The sequence below is a fragment of the Heterodontus francisci genome, unplaced genomic scaffold (assembly GCF_036365525.1).
Source record: "Heterodontus francisci isolate sHetFra1 unplaced genomic scaffold, sHetFra1.hap1 HAP1_SCAFFOLD_313, whole genome shotgun sequence".
NCBI lineage: Eukaryota > Metazoa > Chordata > Chondrichthyes > Heterodontiformes > Heterodontidae > Heterodontus > Heterodontus francisci.
Genome location: NW_027141364.1, coordinates 1793808 through 1814729, shown reverse-complemented (window position 1 = coordinate 1814729; position 20922 = coordinate 1793808). Strand labels below are relative to the sequence as shown.

General features: G+C 46.3%; 1 pseudogene; it reads left to right on the top strand.

Moving 5' to 3' along the window:
* The first annotated feature begins 3178 nt into the window (after positions 1-3178).
* On the top strand, positions 3179-19567 carry LOC137362982 (probable G-protein coupled receptor 139; annotated as a pseudogene).
* Positions 19568-20922: the final 1355 nt, after the last annotated feature.

Below are 20922 nucleotides of genomic sequence, written 5' to 3'. Positions count from 1 at the left end.
TGAAGCAGCGATTTACTTGTACTTCTTTCAATGTAGTATACTGCATTCGCTGCTCACAGCGTGGTCTCCTCTACATTGGGGAGACCAAGCGCAGACTGGGTGACCGCTTTGCGGAACATTTCCTCTCAGTCCGCAAGTAGGACCCTCAGCTTCCGGTTGCTTGCCATTTCAACACTCCCCCCTGCTCTCATGCTCACATCTCTGTCCTGGGATCGCTGCAGTGTTCCAGTGAACATCAACGCAAGCTCGAGGAACAGCATCTCATTTACCGATTAGGCACACTACAGCCTAACGGACTGAACATTGAGTTCAATCATTTTGAGCATGACAGTCCCCCATTTTACTTTCATTTTTAGTTATTTTTTCTTCCTTTTTTTTACATTCTTTTTTACATTGTTTACAATCCTTTTTTTTTGCATTTATTTCATTTCATCTTAGTTTGTCCAGTTTGCTTACCCACTGTTTATTTTCAGGTTTGCACTTGCTGCTGTTCAATAGTCTGTGTATTTACACCTAATCTGTACTAATGCTTTGTCTTTCAACACACTTTTAACATATTGCTTGCCTTTGCTCTGTGACCTTTTGGTCAGCTATGTGGCCTGATCCAATCTAGACCTCCTTTGTAATCTCTTGCCCCACCCCCACCTCACTTGTTTTTAACCTGTGACTTTTCTAATATTTGTCAGTTCCGATGAATGGTCATTGATCCGAAACGTTAACTCTGCTTCCCTTTCCACAGATGCTGCCAGACCTGTTGAGTGGTTCCAGCATTTCTTGTTTTTATATACATACCTGATGGGTTGTAAAATGAGGAATGCAGTTGAATAGCAACCAAAACGGAGATTAGATAATAGAGGCAAAGGGTATGGATGAGGTATTAAATGGATATTTCGCATCTGTCTTTACCAAGGAAGGAGATTCTGTCAAAATCATAGTAAAAGAGGAAATATTTGACATACTGGATGAGCTCAAAATAGAGAAAAAGGAGGTACATTATGTAAAGTGAATAAGTTACGAAGATCAAATGTAACAAATCCTAGGTTGTCGAGGGAGATATGGGTTGAATTTCGGAGTTGCTGGCTATAATCTTCCAATCCTCCTGTGATGCAGGGGTAGTACCAGCTGAGTAGAGAGTTGCAAATGTTATACGCTTGTTCAAAAAAAAGGTGTAAGTATAACCATTGCACCTATAGGCCAGTCAGGTTAACCTCGTTGGTGGGACAGATTTCAGAAACGATAATCCGGGTCATGTGTGGCTTGATTAGGGAAAGTCAGTACAGATTTGTTCATGGTAATCGTGTTTCATTAACTTAATTCATATTTGATAAGGTAACAGAAATTGTTGATGAAGGTATTGCGGATGACATGGTGTACATGGACTTCCAAAAGACATGAGCTAAAGTGCCACATAAGAGGTTTGGCAACAACATTAACGCGCATGGAATAACAACAAGAAGGTGGCAGCATGGATAAGAAATTTGATAAAGGGCTGGAAAGAGGGAGCCGTGGTGAAAGGTAGTTTTTAGATTTAGAAGAAGGTATACAATGCGGTTTTCTGGGGTTCATTACTAGGACTGCTGTTTTATGAGATATATTAATGGAAGAGTGCACAGAGCACAAGTTCAACATTTTCATAAGACACAAATGATAAAGGTGTATTGATCGGGGTGGGGGGAGGGGCTGGTGAGGATGGTGACAGTCCTCAAAAGAATATAGACAATCTGATGAAATGGGTGGACACGTGGCAGATGAAGGTTAATGCAAAAAAAAACTGTGAGGTGATACGTTTTGGTCGGAAGAAGAGGAGAGGCAATTGAACCAAATGTTTCAATATTAAAGCAACTGCAGGCTCCAGCGGATACATCTGCACAGCGGATACATCTTTGAAGGTGGCTGTGCAGGTCGATAATATTGTTAAAAAAAGGCATCCTATGTGTCTGTGACAAAAGCAAACTATTTCTCTTTGTCTCTCTCAGCCTGTTTGCAGCCTTTAACACAGTTGATAACACCCTCTCCTGCTGCGCTTTTCCACTGCCATGCAGCTGGGTGGGACTGCTTTCGTCTGGTTCCATTCTGATCTCTCTACCTGTAGCCAGATAAGCAACTGCAATGTATGTTTTTCCATCTCCGACATCGTTATCGCTGGTGCCTACCATGCATCTTTCCTTGAACTCCCCCTCCCATTTCCCATCTATATGCTGTCCCTTGGTGACATTATCTGACGATGAAACATTAATTTCTATATGTACGCTGATGACACCCAGCTCACCACAAGCCGTCCCGATCCCTCCATTGTCGCTACATCATCAGACTGCCTATCCAACATAGAGCAGCTGCTAAGCAGAAATTCCCACCAATTAAATGTCCAGATGGTATGTATGAGGGTCGCTAAGGGGACGAATCCTAGAAATAGTGGAGGTGATGGCCATCATTTTTTCAATTCTGTTTGCATTGGGAGGCGTGTCGGAGGACTGGAGGATTGAAAATGCTACCGCTTGTTTATAAAAGGAGAGAGGGACAAACCTTGCATATACAGGCCAGTCAGTCTAACTTCAGTGGTGGGGGAATTTTGAGCATAATATATTTGTTGCTTTGAAAAAACACGGGTTTATAAATGACAACCAGCATGGACTTGTTAAAAGCAAACCGCATCTTACAATCTTGATTGAGCTCTTTGGTTAAGCATTGGAGAGAATAAAGCCATTGTTCCTGATCTCTGCCACAATCTCTGTTCTTCAACTATCGACTCAATACCTCTCCCTGGCGTCTTGCTGAGGCTGAACCATACTGTTTACAAACAATGTATCATGCTTTTCCCCGATATCAGAAATGAATGACATATTCACGCCGTCACTAAGGCCACATATTTCCATCTCATAATTTCGCCCATTAGCAACCAACCACCCGACCCACCACACCTCAGCTGTTCAGCTGCTAATCCTCTCTTTCATGACTTAGTTACCTCCATACTTGGCGAAACGATCAAACTGCTTGCCAGTCTACTACTTTCTGCTCTCTGTAAACTTGCGTTCATCGAAACGACTGCTGGCAGTGACCGAACTCGCAAAAAATGCCATGCAGAGATTTCCCATGTTTTCACTGAACTACACTGTCTCGCAGCTAACGAGCACCTCAATTTTCAAATACTAATCAAGTTGCCAAATGTCCCCACGGCCTCATGCCTTCCTACTTCCGTAATCTCTTCCAGTCCTAAATTTCGAGGCGACGTCTGTGCTCCGCTAAATCCGACCTCCTAAATTTCCCGGTTTTAATCGCTCCACCAATGATGCATATGCTTTCAACTGCTTCGGCACTATGCTATGGAATTCCCTCCCTAAACATCTCCTCCTATCTACTTCGCTTCCCTCCTTTAAGACACTATTTAAATGTTACCTTTTTGACCAAGATTCTGGTCAATAAACAATTGATTTTTCTCACTGACTTTTGATCCATTGGTTTCAGTTTCCTCACATGTCTATAAAATAGGATTTGGCCAAAGCCTTTGAAAGTCCATATACATAACTTCAACGGTACGAACCTAATTAATCCTCTTTATTACTTAACCAAATAACTCAATCAAGATTGTAAGATCCGGTTTGCCTTTAACAAGTCCGTGCTGGTTGTCATTTATAAACCCGTGTTTTTTCAAAGCAACAAATATATTATGGTCAAAATTCCCCCACCACTGAAGTTAGCCTGACTGTCCTGTACATGCAGGGTTTATCCCTTTCTCCTTTTATAAACAAGCTGTAGCATTTTCAATCCTCCAGTCCTCCAACACGCCTCCCAATGCAAACAGAATTGAAAAAATGATGGCCATCACCTCCACTATTTCTTGGATTCTTCACCTCAGCGACCCTCATACATACAATCCGGACAGGGTTAATCTCCTTTATTGTGGTACAGAATCTGTTGGACTGGAAGAGGTTAACAAAAGCTGTTTGTTTAGTGACTGCAATTAATGCCAATCTCCAAGGCTGCTAATTGTGTCACTGGAGGCTTTCCCTCTTATATTATAAAGGGTTGCCATTCAATTTGTTATCTCATATTGTCAGCAGAAGAACCAGCTCCAGCACTAACGGGGATCAGTGGCTCCGGACAGAGGGAGAGAATGGATCTGAATGCGAGCACAATAGATTGGAATGTAACAACAATGGATCAGAATTTGTTTAGAATAGATTTGAATGTTACAACAGGCAGGAGTTTATTCACTTGGGTTGATTTTCTTTCTGCAGATTATGATTGGCTTACATTAGATCTTCGAATCTACTACGCACTTCGTGTTATTCAAACAATTTATTATCCTTGCCTCGCTATTGTTGGCGTCCCTGGTAAGTCTCTCCATTCAGCCATTTCTGCTATAAATCATTCCGAACTATATTACTGATTGTGTAACGTCCTCTTTCATTTTTTCTATTGTTGGTATCGCTGTTACGTCTCGATGTCCAGCTATTAACGACAATTCATTGCATTACTGCCTTTGTTGTTTATGTATTGGGAAGTTGGAAGGCATTCTCTTCAATCCCATTCACACACTCTGTTTGTGACACTATCCCTCTCTGAGGCCAATAACTGAGGCTGAACGAGTCTGTTTGAAACATTGGTGATTCGTATGATGCTGAGGTCTGTCTCGACCACATATCTTCTCTATTACTAATCCTGCCTACAAACACCTCCGTTATATCGTCCGTTCTCTCAAGCCGTCACTGCATAACTCTTATCCATGCCTTATTAAATCCAGAGATTAAATTTACGATGCTGCCCTGACCAGTCTCCCAGTTATAAACATTCATAAACAACTCTGCTACCCATATTCGAACTCACAGCAAAATCCCATTTATTCATCTTCCCTGTGCTCACTGACCGACAATGGCGTAGAGTCTGGCAATGTCTTGGTTTCAATATTCTTCAATGTTCAAATCCCTTCATGCCTCAATCCACCATTCCACCATTCATCTCCTATATTCGTGCAGCATGTCCACATTAAGTATTTATCGAATTCCCGTCTTAAAGTGATGTGATTTACCTCTGTGTACCTTACTGGGTACAATTTTGTCCTCCTTAAAGTCACCGGTGCCGATGCTATGCAGCTCATAAAACATAAACTGGTGTGGGACATGCTGCCAGCCACTTACAGAGTGTCCCGGTGGTGCTCCATGCTGGGCTCTTGTTAGTCCCTGACATTGCTTACGAGCCATCAGCTCTCACCACTTGTTGCTGTCTGTTACTAGGCTCCAGCTCACACTGTTCTCCAGCCTCAGACACTGCGGTCCTGTTCTATCTGCTCTCCAGAATCGGTTTCTGTGTTCTTGCTTTAGGTGATCCCCGGCGTCGGTTCCAGTGCCCTGGCGCTCACTGCTCCCCAGCCTCAGGGACTGGGTTTCTGCTTTATTCCCTCATTGCTGCACCACCTTGATTAGTGTGCTCTGGTCCCTGGCTCTCAATATGCGACAGCCTACGTTATAGAGTTCTAGCTCTCTCTGGGCCCTGATCGTGGTTGCTTGGCTCTGTCTCCGTTTGTGGGATCAGCTCTCGCTGCTCAGCAGCCTCAGTTATTGGTCTCTGACCCTTGGTGCTCCCCAGCCTCATTTACTGCGCTTCAGCCTTTGCCACTCATTGTACTTTATCTTGGTTACTGGGTTCCGGCCATGGCTCTCGCTGCCGTCCCCCTACCCCCACCACACCCTCCAACCCCCGACCCTGTCTTTGTAACCAGCCCCAGTTTCTGGGCTCAGCTGTCCCTTCTCCCCAGTCTTGATTACAGGGCTCTGGCCCTCGTTGGTTCCTTGTCTTGGTTACTTGGCTCCAGCCACAGGCTCTCGCTGTTTGCTGTTCTCACTTCCTGGGTACAGTTCTCGCTGCTCACTGGTCCTAGTTTCTGGGCTCCAGCTCTCACTGCTCCCAGGCCTCGGTTACACGGTTCTGGCTCCTGTATTCACACTCACCAGCCTCATTTCTGAGGTGCAGCTCCCGTTGTACCCTAGCCTTGATTAATGGACTTACCTACTATAATCTAGGCACAACTTGCACCCACTTGGCTACCTCAAGCATCCAATTTGGCACACCTTGAACACTTTTGGTCACCCCAGCACGCTAATGGACACACCTATTACCCTCTTCCCATCCACTAACACACTCTTGGCCATGACTGACATGCTTTTGAGCACGCCTAGCAGACACTTGCTCACTCAAACACACTATTGGGAACCTGTAGAACGCTCTTGACATTCTATAACACCCTCATCACACTCCTGGACACTACTGCCACGCACTTGTCATCGCCGAGTACACTCTTGGGCATACCTAGATAGCTCTTGTGCATCCCTAAGATGCTCATAAACGCCCTTATCACACAACTGCTCACTACTAAAACATTCTGGGCACTTAAGTGGGCAAGCTATCGCACTGTTGGGCACACCAAGCAGGCACTTAGATACACTAGCACACATTTGCCATCCCCTAGGACATGATTGGTCACCCAGGAAACACTTGGGGACCCCTATCAAACTCTTCTTTACCCCTAGCACACACTTGCTCTCTCCTATCACACTCTTGGGCAACACTTTTGCCGTCCCTTTGTAAAGTTTTGAGCACCTCCGAATACTCTTTGGCACCCCTATCACAGTCTTGCACACTCGTGAAGCACTGGAACACTCCTGGGCACACCCCATTACACATTTAGGCACCCCATCACACTTTTGGGCAACACTTTCAAGTATGTGGTCACACCTAGCACATGATGCCATGCCCTAGCTCTGCCTTGCGTACATGAGTACACCATGGGCACAGCATGCACACATTTAGGCCACCTTTGCCCGATCATGGGCACCCCTAATAAATATTGACACTCTACAACAAATCTTTCAACCGCTAGCACATGTTTGGGCACCAGTATCACATTCGGGGCACCTGTCGACAACACCTGGGGACCGACAGTACACTCTGGGTTCCCAAGGAGGCCCTTGGGAACCTATCACTCTCTTGAACAATCCTAGCACAATCTGGGACACGCTCCGAGCACTCCTTTCTCTCTCTCTGTTCTTCTGATCTCTCTCTCTCTGCTCTTCTGATCTCTCTCTCTCTCTCTGTTCTTCTGATCTCTTTCTCTCTCTCTGTCTGGTCTTCTGTCCTCTCTCTCCTGGACTATAGCTAATAGCTCTCCCTGTTCCTTGACCTCGTTGACTAGATTCTGGCTCTTGCTGTTCCGGGGTCTCAGTTACACGTCAACACATCTCACCATTCCCCATTTTCAATTACTGGGCTTTTTCTTTGGTTCCTCCCAGGCTTTGTGGCTTTATTTACTGAGGTTCGTCTCTTTCTGCTCCCCGGCCTCCACTTACCGGCCAACACTTTTCAACACTTCCCAAACTCAATTACAGGTCTCCGACTCTAACTACACGCCAGCCTGAGTTACTGAACTTTGTCTCTGACTGATCCCTGACAGCGGATACTTAGATCTCTTTCTCAGCGCCCCCTGACCTCAGATGCCAGCTATCTCTGGCCTCTGCAACCTGCTTACTGGCCTCAGGTACTGGGTTCTGGCTCACATTGCTGCTCAGCTTAAGATCCTGGTCTACGGCTACCAGGGTGGCACAGTGGCGCAGTGGTTAGCACTGCAGCCTCACAGCTCCAGGGACCCGGGTTCGATTCTGGGTACTGCCTGTGTGGAGTTTGCAAGTTCTCCCTGTGTCTGCGTGGGTTTTCTCCGGGTGCTCCGGTTTCCTCCCACAAGCCAAAAGACTTGCAGGTTGATAGGTAAATTGGCCATTATAAATTGTCACTAGTATAGGTAGGTGGTAGGGAAATATAGGGACAGGTGGGGATGCTTGGTAGGAATATGGGATTAGTGTAGGATTAGTATAAATGGGTGGTTGATGGTCGGCACAGACTCGGTGGGCCGAAGGGCCTGTTTCAGTGCTGTATCTCTAATCTATGCTCTCCCTGCTCCTCGAACTCGTTGGTTGCGATCTGGCTCTTGCTGTTCTGGGGCCTCAATTACAAGCCAACACATCTCACCATTCCCCATCCTCAATTACTGGGCTTTTTCTTTGGTTGCACCCAGGCCTTGTGGCCGTGCTAACTGACTCCGGCTGTCACAGGTTCCTGGCCTCGATTTCTCGAATTCAGCCCGCAGATCTCACTGCACCCCAGACGCTGTTACTGGGCTTCAGCTCTTGCTGCTGTTTGGTCACGGCTGCTGAAATCCAGCAGCCTCTTCACGCTGCTCTATGGCCCTGGTTACTTGACTCCGGTATACGCTGCTTCTGACCTTGGCTACTAGGCCCTGACTGTCACAACTCCTCCACCTCTGTTGCTGGGATACAGCTCACTCTGCCTCTCAGCCGAGGATTCTGAGCTCCAGCTCTCACTGCTACATGGCCTTGGTTACTGGGCTCTGGCACCCAGCTCCCACTGTTTACAGGCCTCCGTTACTGGGGTCCGGCCCTTGGCTTCGCTGCTGCCTTGCGCCAGTTAGTGGGCTTTCGGCCCCAGCTCTTGCTGCTCCCTGCACTCTGTGACTGGGCTCTGGCTCTGACTCACTGCTACCCGGCCTCGGTTACAGGATTCTTTTCCTCACTCTCACTGCTCCATGGAATCGGTTACTCAGCGCCAGCTCCCATCTCTGGCTGCTCCCAGGTCTCAGTTACTGATCTCGGGCTTTCATTGCTCTTTTGCCTTTGTTACTGGGCACCAGCTCTCGCTGCTCCTCAGTGTCAGTATTGGGCTCTGGACCCCGACTCGCGCAGCTCCTCAGCTTCGATTACTGGCCCCCACTATTACTGCTGCTCGGCCTCAGTAACTGGGCTCTGGCCATGCTGCTCCCTGACCTCGGTTTTTGACTCCCAGTTCCCACTGCTCCATGGCATTGCTTACTGGTTCCTAGATTTCATTGCTCCCGGGTCTCAGTTACAGGGCTCCGGCTCTCACAGTTTTCTGCCTTTGGTGACTGGTCTCCAGCTCTCACTTGTATGGTCCCTGATATTTGACGAGTTCTTGGTCAAGATCAAAGGACAACTGACGATGGGTTTGATGCAGCAAGTCATCAGAATATAGAAGGTAAATTCATAAACATAATACTGAACGATAGTAGACAAGCTGCTTTCTATCCTTGCTCCTCGAAGTTGCCTGAACACAGGTTATGTTTTCTTCAGTCCGACACTGGTGTGTTCTTCTGCCCTGGTTTCTTCTTCTGTGTGTGTTCTTCTTCTGGGTTCTTCTTCTCCTGGGTGTTGTTCCAATGCGGTCTGCCTACGCCCGTGCGAACTGTCGCCTTGAGAACACTGCTTTTATATCTTCATTTTCAGAGCTGCCTAAGTCCCAGTCTTTGCATACTCTTTAGCTCTGCACCTGATTCTCCTTCCTGAACTGATACAATTCTCATTCAATTTACCTTACCTGGCTTGATTTGATTGCCGTTTTTGACTCTCCCCAGACTTTCTGGCGCCATTTCAGCCCGCTTTTGAAACAGTAAAGAACAACTTAGCCGTTCATTAACAACCTTTGAAGAAAACATCTTTAAATCTTCTCACACACCGATCTTTGGAATACAAATCTTGTCATAAAATACTTTAAAGATATTTTACACTCTTACCAATCCGAACATGAATTTAAATATATTGACACCTACTTTAATCAAAACATGGATTTAAGCATATTTAGCTCCTTTCAATAGACTTCACCCCGTTTTGGCTATTAAGTTCCAGCTCTCACTGCTCGCCAAACTCGAACATTATGCTCTGGATGCCACATGTCAATTCTCCAACGTCTCAGTTGCTGGGTTCCTGTTCACTCTGCCCCCTGACCTCAATTACAGGCCTTCAGCTCTCATCAATCCACTGTGTGATTTACTGCTCCCAAGCTTTCACGGCCCCCCAGCTTCACGGTCTGGTTCACGCTGCTCATTTGACTTGCTTACTGGGCTCCAGCTCTCGCTACACACTGATTTCGCTTACTTGTCTCTGGCCTCGGCACCAATCTCTCCATGGTCTCTATTATTGTGCTTCGTTTCTTGCTACTCTCTAGCCTTTGTAACTGTCTCTGGCCCTTGCTTCTCCCTGGCCTCGGTCACTGGGCCATGGTCTGCTGCCTTTCACTGCCATTTGCCCTCAGTTGAGAGGATATGATTCCAATGTCTTGCTGTGTGCCAGCGATAGATACCAGGCTCCATCATTCAATGCTCCCTGCCCTTGGTCTATGGATGCCGGGTCTCCTCTCTCTGAATTCAACTATTATGCTATGGCCTGATGCTCCTGGTTCTCCCTGGCCTCCGTTGATCAGCTCCAGTCCTGAGCAAGAAATGTTCCCTTACCTTGGCTACTGGCTTCTGGATTCCAGTTCTAGCTGCTACTCGGCTTCAGTTACCGGGCTCTGGCTCCCAGCTCTGGTTGCTCACTGTCCTCGGTTACTCAGCTCTGGCTTCCAACTTTGGCTGCTCCCTGCCATCAGTTACTGGTCTTCATCTCTCATGGTTCCCTGGTCTCAGTAATTAGTCGCCAGACCCAGACTTTACTGCTCCCTGGCCTTGGTATCTGATGAGAGATATGGGAAGAGAAATAAATTAGTGAAGACAAATGTGGGTCCCTTATAGTCAGAAACGGGGGAATTTATAATGGGAACAAAGAAATGGCAGACCAGTTAAAAACATAATTTGGTTTGGTCTTCACAGAGGAGGGCACAAATTACCTCCCAGAAATGTTGGGGAATATAGGGTCTAGTGAGAAGGAGGAAATGTATAAAATCAGCATGAGTAGGGAAATGGTGTTCGGGAAATTGATGGGATTGATGGCCGATAAATCCCCAGGGCCTGATAATATACATCCCAGGGTACTTAAGGAAGTGGCACGGAAAATAGTAGATGCATTGGTGGTCATTTTTCAAAATTTTATGACATTGGAACAGTTCCAACGGATTGTAGGGCACTATCAAAAAAGGGAGGTAGAGAGAAAACAATGAATTATAAACCGGTTTGCCTGACATCAGTAGTGAGGAAAATGCTAGTACCCATTATAAAATATGTAACAGCAGTACATTTGGGAAACAATGACAGGATCGGACAAATTCAACATGTATTTATGAAAGGAAAATCATGCTTAATCTACTGGAATTGTTTGAGGATGGATCCGAGGACTATAGCAGAATAGATCAGGGAGAACCAGTGGATGTGGTGTATTTGGACTTTCAGAAGGCTTTCAATAAGGTCCCACATAAGAGATCAGCATGAAACATTAAAGCACATGGAAATGGAGGTAAGGTACTGACATGGATAGAGAGCTGGTTGGCAGACAGGAAACAAAGAGTAGGAATAAACGGGTCTTTTTTCCGAGTGGCAGGCAGTGACGAGTGGAGTAAATCAGTGCTAGGACCCCAGCTATTCGCAATATATATTAATGATATTCATGAGGGTATTAAATGTAATATAACCAAGTTTTCGGACGACACAAAGCTGCCTGGGAGTGTGATCTGTGAGGAAGATGCAGAAAAACTCCAGTGGGATTTGGACAGGTTGAGTGAGTGGGCCAATACATGGTAGATTCAGTATACTGTGGATAAATGTGAGGTTATTCAGTTTGGCGGCAAAAAAAGAAAGGCAGAACGGCGGTAGATTGGGAAAGGGAGAGGTGCAGCGAGACCTGTGTGTCCTTGAGCACCAGTCACTAAAAGTAAGCATGCAGGTACCGCAGGTAGTTAAGGAGGCAAATGGTATTTTGGCCTTCATAGCGAGAGGATTTGAGTACAGGAGCAAGGATGTCTTGCTGCAATTATAAAAGGCCTTGGTGAGACCACATCCGGAGTATTGTGTGCAGTTTTGGTCTCATTAGCAAAGGAAGGATGTTCTTGCTCTGGAGGGAGTGCAGTGAAAGTTCACCACACTGATTCCTGGAATGGCAGGACTGACGTATGGAGAGAGATTGTTGTCGGTTAGGCTTGCATTTGCTAGAGTTTAGAAGAATGAGAGGGAATCTCATAGAACCTACAACATTCTAACAGGACTGGACAGACTAGATGCAAGAAGGATGTTCCCGATGGCGAGGGAGTCCTGGACCAGGGGCCACACTCTAAGGATAAAGTGTAAGCCATTTAGGACTGAGGTGAGGAGGGATTTCTTGTCCCAGTGAGTGGTGAACCTGTTGTATTCTCTACCACAGGAAACAGTTGAGGCCAAATCATTATATTTATTCAAGAATCAGTTAGATATAGTACTTAGGGCTAAACGGATCAAGGGATCCGGGGAGAAAGTGAGAATAGGGTACTGAGTTTGGATGATCAGCCATGATCGTACTGAATGGCGGTGCAGGCTCGAAGGACCGAATGGCCTATTCCTGCTCCTTATTTCTATGTTTCTGGCCCTCCCTAGCCACTGGCCTTCAGATGCTGTGCTCTGGCTTTTACTGAAAGCTACTCCCTGTCGCATAAGCTGAGCAACATCTTTCACTACTCGCTGACCTTTGTTATGGCGTTATGGTCGCGGGCTATCACGGCCCCCCGCGCCATGTTTATGTGCTATGACCTGATGCTCTTGCTGCTGCATAGTATCTGATACTGGGTTCCTGATCTCGTGGCAACCTCAGATCAGTTACCAGGGCTCCAGCTCTGATTAAACCCCGGCCTCCATTAGTGGGCTCTGGCTCTTGTTGCTCCTCATCCTTGTTTACTAGCTTCCACTCACCAGCAGCGCTGCTTCCCAATCTTGGTTACTCATCACCGCCTCTCACCACTCGGCAGCTTAACTTGATGGACTCTGCATTTGCTGCTCCCTGACCTTGCTATTAGGTTCTGGCTCTCGCTGCTCCCTGCCCTCCGCTACCTGACTGTGGACCCCTGTTCTTGCTATGCCCATATCTCATTATTGGTTTCTGTCCCCATGCTAATCCTGCATACAGACGTTGGATACTGACCCCTTTCTCTTCGGCTCCCTGGTCTTGGCAACTGGCCATTGAACACAGACTGTTGCTGTTCCCCAATCCTGGTTACAAGGATCAAGTCCCTAGCTGCTGCTACTCCCCAACAAAATTCATTTTCTCAGTCCAAAGCCCAGGCTCTGGCTGCTGTTCAGCTGTGGTTAATGGGCAACAGCTCTCGCTGCTCCCCGACCTCAGTTGCTGTGCGATGGTAACCTGATTGTACTGTTTGCTGGACTCAGTTAATGGACTCCAGCCCAATGCTTTTGCTGCACACTGGCGAACTTCACCGGGCTCCATTTCCTGCTGCTCCATATCCTTGTATAACTAGCTCTAGCACTCACACATCTTTGCCATGATAATAAGCTCTAGCCCTAAGTTCTCCCTGCTCCCTGGCCTCGGTTACAGGGCTCCAGCTCTTCTTGCACCCTTGCCTCAGTTATAGAGCTCTGACCTTCGTTGCTGCCCAGCATTGGTTACAGATGTTGGGCTACCTAACTTCAGCACGGCCGCCGTTTCTGGGCTACGATTTCCAGCCTCGTTGCACCACGGCCTCAGTTACTGGGCTCTGGCTCTTCTTGCATCCTTCCCTTGGTACTGAACTCTGGATTTATATGCACCCCTTCTTCAGTTACTGGGGTTGGGCAACTGACTTTAGATGCTCTCCAATCACAGTTACTGGGATCCAGCTTTCACTTCTCCCTGGGCTTGTATCTGGGCTCCGGAAATTGCTCTCACTGTTCCCCGACCTTGGCTACTTACCACAGCCTCTCAGCTCTCCCTCGCTTTAGTTACTGTGCTTTGGCTCTCAGTATTCCCAGACTAATTTGTCAGCTCCAGCCCTGAGCTCATGCTGCTTGCTGGCCTTGGCTTCTGGGCTGCGGCTCTCATTGGTCCCTGAACTCATTGACTGAGTTACGGTTATTCCCAGTTCTCCTATCTTGGTTACTGTACTCTGCCCCCCAGCCCTCGCAGCTCCCCAGACTCGTTTACTGTGCTGTGTCTGAAAACAGTTCTCTGGCCTCCATTACTGTGCTACTAACACCACCACCTCCCCCCCACCCCGCACACTCTCTCTGTTTATTGCTTCCTGACCTCTGTTTGTGCACTCTGGCACCAAGCTCTTGCTTTTCCCTGACCTCATTTATTCTCCTTCGGCTCTAGTTGCTCTCCAGCCATGTTTACTTGTACCTGGCTCCTGCCTCTCCCCGTTGTCGATTCGTGCACTGCACTGCCTCGCCCTGACAATTCCCCAGCTTAATTTCCTGGACTCCAGCTCTCGCTTCTCCCCATCCTCGCTTATTGGCCCACAACTTTTACTGCACCCCGGTGTCACTTACTGGGCTCCAGATCTCCCTGCCCCCAACTGTTGGTTAATTGGCTCAAGCACCCACCGCTCACTGCGTCCCAGCTTCTGCTACTGTGAACTGCTCCCAGGCTTTCAATTCTCCATGGAGTAAGTGACTGTGCTTGTGCTCTTGCAGCTCCGTAGGCCTGGTTACAGAGCTCCACATCCCATCTCCTGCTGATCCCCAGCGTAATTTTCTGGTCTCTGGCTCCTGTCTTCGCTGTTCACAGCCTTTGCTCCTGGATTCTCAACCCGGGTGCTCGCTGCTCCCCGACTACGGTTATTGGGCTGAACTGTTTGCTGCACCCTGGCCTCGGTTACTGGGTACAGGCTGTTGCCGGTCCCTGGCCTTAGTTGCAGTGCTTGGGGCCTCAGTTCCTATTGCTCCCTGGCTTGTTTTCCGTGCTCCCGCTCTCTCTCATCCCCAGTCCTGGTTACTGGGCTATGATCCCTTGATCTTACTGCTGCCTGGCCTCAGTTATTCGGCTCTGTCCTCCCACTGACAGCTCTTGACAATGATAGATTGGGAAGGTGCATAGCATAGGAATGAGATGGCAGGGAATGGATGGAACGTGGTTGACTCTTAAAATGCCCTCTGCAAAGGCCTAGCAAGCCGTTCAGTTGTACCTAACCGCTAAAAGTACGCTAAGGAATGAAACTGGACGGACCACCCGGCATCGACCTAGGCACCGGAAATGACAATGTCAAACACATCCCTGTCGACTCTGCAAAGTCCTCTTTACTAACATCTGGGGGCTTGCACTAAAATAGGGAGAGCTATCCCACAGAGCAGACAAGCAAAAGCCTGACATAGCCATACTCATCGAATTATAACTTACAGACAATGCCCCAGACACGAACATTACCATCCCTGGATATGTCCTGTCCAACCGAAAGGGTAAAGGTGGCGACACGTGGTATAGAATAGGCGACTGTTGCCCTGGGAGTCATCAACATTGATTCCGGACCTCATGGCATCATGTCAAACATGGGCAGTGAAACATTCTGCAGATTGCCACCTACTGCTGCACCTCCCCCCGCCCCGCCCCCAAACCATCAGCTGATAAATCAGTACTCCTCCATGTTGAACTGAGGGTGGCAAGGATGCAGAATGTACGCTGGGTGGGGGAGTTCACTGTCCATCACGAAGATTGGCTCGGTATCACCACCACAGGACTATTGAACGCCAAACAGCAAAAGAAGAATGTGATAGATAGAGCTAACCGATCCCACGACCAACTGATCAAATCGAAGCTATGCAGTCCTGCCACATCCAATATTGGATGGTGATGGACAATTTAACAAATAAGAGGATGAGGTGGCGCCACATTTATCCACAACCTCAATGATGGGGGAGCCCAGCAAATCAGTGCGAAAGATAAGGCTGAAGTATTTGCAGCCATCTTCAGCCAGAAGTGCTGAGTGGATGATCCAAAATGGCCTCCCCCTGAAGTCCCTAACATCACAGATGCCTGTCTACAGCCAATTTGATTATCTCCGCATGATATCAAGGAATGACTGAAGGCACTGGATACTGCCCTGACAGCCTTCCAGCAATAGTACTGAAGACCTGTGCTCCAGAACTTGCCGCATCCCTAGCCAAGCTGGTCCAGTACAACTACAACACTGGAATCCAACCAGAAATGTGAAATATTGTCCGGGTATGTCCTTGACATATAAAGTAGGACAGTTCCAACCCAGTCAATTACCAATCCACCAGTCTACACTCAATCAACAGTAAAGTGATGGAAGGTGTCATCAACAGTGCTATCAAGCGACACTTGCTTAGCAAAAAACTGCTCAGTGACGCTCAGTTTAGGATCTGCCAGGGCCACTCAGTTCTTCACCTCATTACAGCCTTGGTTCAAAGAAAAACACAACAACTGAAGTCAAGAGGTGATGTGAGAGTGACTCTCCTTGAAATCAAGGCAGCGTTTGACCGAGTATGGCATCAAGGAGCCCTAGCAAAACTGGAGTCAATGGGAATCGGGGGAAACTCTCAGCTGGTTGGAATCATAACTAGCACAAAGGAAGATGGTTGTGGTTCCCGGAGGTCAATCATCTCAGCTCCAGGACAAACTGCATGAGTTCCTCAATGCAGTGTCCTTGGCCCAACCATCTTCAGCTGCTTCATCAACGACCATCCTTCAATCATAAGGTCAGAAGTGGGAAGGTTCGCTTATGATTGCACAATGTTCAGCAGCATTCGTGACTCCTCAGATACCTCGACAGTATCCAGGCTTGGGTTGATAAGTGTCAAGTAGCATTTGTGCCACACAAGTGCCAGGCAACGACTACCTCCAACAAAGGGGAATCATCCATCTCCCCTTGACATTCAATGGCACTACGATCGCTGAAACCCCCACTATCAACATCCTAGGGGTTACCATTGACCAGAAACGGAACTGAAGTAGCCATATAAATAGCGCAGCTGCAAGAGCAGGTCAGAGGCCAGAAATCCTACGGTGAGTAACTCACCTCCTGACACCCCAAAACCTGTCGAATATATCTGCAAGGCAAAAGTCAGGAGTGCGATGCAATTCTCTCCACTTGCCTGGATGGGTGCAGTTTCAACAACACTCAAGAAGCTCGACACCATCCAGGCCAAAGCAGCCCGCTTGATTGGCACCCCATCCACTAATATTCACTCCCTCCAGCACCGTTGCACAGTGACAGCGGTGTGTACCATCTACAAGATGCATTGCAGCAACGCACTGAGGCTACTGAGGCATCAGCTTCCAAACCCGCGAACTCTACCACCGAGAGGTACAAGTGCAGTAGATGCGGAGGAGCACCACAACCTGCAGGTTCCCCTACAAGCCACAAACCATCCTGACTTGGAACTATATCACCGTTCCTTCACTGTCACTCTGTGTAAAAATCCTGGAACTCCCTTCCTCATAGCACTGTGGGTATACCTACCTCACATGGACGGCAGTGGTTGAAGAAGGCAGCTCACCACTACCTTCTCATGGGAAATTAGGGATGGGCAATAAATGCTGGCCTGGCCAGCGACGCTCACATCACATGATATGACATTTTTTTATAAAAATGGAGAGGTGTATGTAAAGGATTGTTTGGTTGGGGATGTGATGTGCATTAAAAGAGATGGATGGAAGGGATGGGATTAGTCTGGCAGGGCAGGGAAGATATGAAAAGAATAGAATGAATGGTATGTGGATATAAAAAATTCACTTGAAATAATAATGCTAATTCCACCACAAATATTTTGTGGTATTCTTCTCGTGTATTAGAAACAGTGATCTGAGTACCGAACCTGGGGAATTCACAACATACATACCGCCAGTCCAAGCAAATAACCAATCACGCCAATGTTGATATAAGACCACCAGACGTTTGTTACTGACCTCATTAATGCGTCCAAGGTTGCTGATGTGTTATAGGGATGTCATTACCCACGATTACTTTAATACTATTGTTTCATTTACTTCTCATTCCATTCCTGATTACAACTCAAAATCCTTCTTTTTCTCTCCATTTCCCAATACAGTCATTATTATTTAACTTCAACCCTCTCTCTTCAGAAAACCTTGTCAAAAGTGCAACAATTTAGATCTATCACTTTATGTGGTAACATGCATCACCTGAACACCTTCAAGCCTTTTTTTTTCTCGCAACATGATAAGTAATTTTCCGTGTTTACTGGTAACTTATTGAAGTTTGGGATTATTTGCTTCATTGATGTTTCAGTGAACTAATTTGCTATCATTGTTTCAACATAACTGATTTCCATGCTGCCTGTTACAGGTGAGGGAATCTCTCAGTCAGTCCAACACTTAACTTTCGATAAAAGAACAAAGTACTGTGGAAGCTGCTAATCTGAAATAAATACAGAAGGTGTTGGAAATATTCAGTGGGTCTCTAGTATCTGTAGAGAGAGAAATATACTTATTTTTTTTCGGGTTGGTGATGCTTTGGCAGAACTGGGGGTGCTCAGATATGTAGCAGTATTTTCAACGAGGCAGGGAATGGTGGGAGGGGAGGGGAGGATAATGATCAACATTGAGTTCAGCAATTTCGTACCATCCTTTTGTCATTTCATGTTTCTGCCTTCCACCAGATCACAAAACCTTCCCAGGTACAATCATTTCAATACATCATTTGCCACAGTAATAGATTTGCAAATCTCAATCTGTACACAATCAAATTGGTAACGTTGCTCCTAGTCTGGTGCATAATTTCCCTGTTTATTCCTCTCCCCCACAGTTAACTTAGTCACGATTGTGATCCTGTATCGGGGAAAGTGTGGTCTTTCTGAATGTGTCACTGGCTACATGATGGCCATGGCAGTGGCGGATCTACTGGTCATTATTCTCGACTTGATATTGCGGCATATTCCGATTCTGTATCAGGAACATTTTTATTTCCTGCGAGATATTCCCCTTTGCGATATCCACGCTGTCCTTCTTCATGCAGCCACAGACTGTTCTGTCTGGTTCACCGTCACTTTCACCTTTGATCGATTAGTGGCCATTTGTTGCCAAAAGCTGAAAAGTAAATACTGCCTGTATTATTTGCTTCATTGATGTTTCAGTGAACTAATTTGCTATCATTGTTTCAACATAACTGATTTCCATGCTGCCTGTTACAGGTGAGGGAATCTCTCAGTCAGTCCAACACTTAACTTTCGATAAAAGAACAAAGTACTGCGGAAGCTGCTAATCTGAAATAAATACAGAAGGTGTTGGAAATATTCAGTGGGTCTCTAGTATCTGTAGTTCTGGGAACAGTGACTTTGCTGAGCTGTTTAAAGAACATTTTCTGGTATTTTATGTTAACAGATCGTTATTGGCTAATTAACTACCCCTACTTTTGTGAGATAACAGGTCATGTTCTGTTTTCTCATACCTGGACAGCAATCGAGTTCCTTCATTACATTCTAACCCCTTGTGTCCCATTTTTTTTTTTGATTCTGTTGCTCAATGGTTTCACCGTCAGGCACATATTAGTGACCAGCCGAGCCCGGAAGAGACTCCGGGCTCAGAGGAGTGTAGGAACTCCCAGGGATTCGGAGATTGAGAGCCGAAGGAAATCCATCATTTTACTGTTTGTTATCTCAGGGAATTTCATACTGTTATGGTCATTGTTTATGGTGTTTTCCGTATGGAACAAAATGTATTGGTTGGGCTTTAGGTCGGTATATCTACCATTTTTTGTACAAGAAATAGGATTCATGTTCCAGCTCTTGAGTTGCTGCACAAATACGTGCATTTATGTGGTGACATAGACTAAGTTCAGGGAAAAGTTGAAGAATGTGGTGAAACACCCTTTTAATCTAATTATAAAATTCATGAAATGATGAGAAGAATTAAGAATTCCCAACATAAAAACTAAATGAAGCTTCATTTCAAAGGAATCTATCCCTCGGGATAAAGTTCCTTCCTGGTGTGAAGTCAGAAAAGAACAAAATCAAGTCACACAGATAAATTCCACGAACATCTCACAATTAATACTAAAAAGAGTAAGGTCCATCTATCTTTCTCGTTAGCTGTGCTTGAATCGCTTGACTGGTTTTTCACGCAGGCTTTGGGACCCCGACACCAGGACGAAATAGGGGTCTCAAGTCCCACTTGCAGTCATAGGGACTGGCGGAGGAATCTCCAGGAGGCAGCCTCCTAATTTGTCGCTCTGTGTTCGACATCCAATTAAGGGCAGAGGGAAGGCTTTAGAATATTTCAGCACAATCAGAGGGCCAGTAACTCTGGAACCTGGGCAGCGTGGTGGGAGACCTCGGTGCTGCTGAGGCAGGTCCAAGACTGCGAGGGCACCCCGACATGAAACGCCCCTCACTGACCGTCATAGTAATCATAAAAGGACCAGTTTAATCTTTCACCCATGCAATTGAATATTAGTCTTGAGCTACAAGCACACATTGCTGAATGAGGATATGCCGAAGTTGCAATAAGGAAAATGTGGCTTACAAATTGTCTGATCTCGGCACTTAACATTCAAGAGTACAATGCGTTCAGCTAATATCGGGAAGGAAGAAGGGAGATGGTGTGGCAGTACTGACAAGAGAACACATTGTACTGTTATAAATAAAGGATATAATTGAGGGTGAAAAGCAGAATCATTTAGAATAGAGTTGAGAAGCAAAGATATCATGATTCCGCAATTGGTGGTATTCTGTAGACCTACAAATAATGAAAGAAAGATAAAGAAACAAATCAAAAAGAATCTGCAAATTCTAAAGAGTGGTGATGATGAGTAACTTTTGTTAACCAAATATCCATTGGGAAAATATCGATTGTGATAATGTTAGAGTAAAGGGAAAGGTGGGGGTTGGGGGGGTAATTTCTGAAATATGTTCAGGAGAAATTCCTTGACCTATATGCCCGCAGTCGATGTGGGAATGGGGCATTGGTAGATAAGCTGCTGTGGAATGGACGAGGTCGGTGTGGATGATCATTTAGGTAAGAGAGATCATGGCAAATAAGGTTTAGATGAGCAATGGCGAAAGGATGTAAGGGCATTCCTAGGAACTACAGGCCAGTCAGTTTAACACTTATGGTGGGTAAGGTTTTAGGAACAAAAAGCAGGGTAAAGATCAGCAGGCACTTGGAAAGCTCTGACTTAATTAGGGAGAAGGAGCACACATTTGTAAAAGAAAGACTAATGTGCTTGACTAATTTAGTTTTATTGCAGTAGCAAAGA